Source organism: Bombus pyrosoma, linkage group LG15 (genome assembly GCF_014825855.1).
Source record: "Bombus pyrosoma isolate SC7728 linkage group LG15, ASM1482585v1, whole genome shotgun sequence".
NCBI classification, from domain to species: Eukaryota; Metazoa; Arthropoda; class Insecta; order Hymenoptera; family Apidae; genus Bombus; species Bombus pyrosoma.
Window position 1 is genome coordinate 9522113 of NC_057784.1, and position 1031 is coordinate 9523143.

The window sequence follows — 1031 nt, forward strand, 5'->3', positions numbered from 1 at the left end:
TATAACGTATAACGTTATGTAGCACTACGATATAACGTATAACGTTATGTAATATTACGTCATAACGTATAACGTTATGTAGCATTACGATATAACGAATAACGTTATGTAGCATTACGATATAACGTATAACGATGTGTAGCATTACGATATAACGTATAACGTTATGTAGTATTACGATATAACGTATAACGTTATGCATCATTACGATATAACGTATAACGTTATGTAATATAACGTCTTAACGTATAACGTTATGTAGCATTACGATATAACGAATAACGTTATGTAGCATTACGATATAACGTATAACGTTATGTAGCATTAGGATATATCGTATAACGTTATGTAGCACTACGATATAACGTATAACGTTATGTAGCACAACGATATAACGTATAACGTTATGTAATATTACGTCATAACGTATAACGTTATGTAGCATTACGATATAACGAATAACGTTATGTAATATTACGTCATAACGTATAACGTTATGTAGCATTACGATATAACGAATAACGTTATGTAGCATTACGATATAACGTATAACGATGTGTAGCATTACGATATAACGTATAACGTTATGTAGTATTACGATATAACGTATAACGTCATGTAGCATTACGATATAACGTATAACGTTATGTATTATTACGATATGGCGTATAACGTTATGTATCATTACGATATAACGTATAACGTTATGTAGCATTAGGATATATCGTATAACGTTATGTATCACTACGATATAACGCATAACGTTATGTAGCATTACGATATAACGTATAACGTTATGTATTATTACGATATAACGTATAACGTTATGTATCATTACGATATAACGTATAACGATGTGTAGCATTACGATATAACGTATAACGTTATGTAGTAATACGTCATAACGCATAACGTTATGTAGCATTACGATATAACGAATAACGTTATGTAGCATTACGATATAACGTATAACGTTATGTAGTATTACGATATAACGAATAACGTTATGTAGCATTAGGATATATCGTATA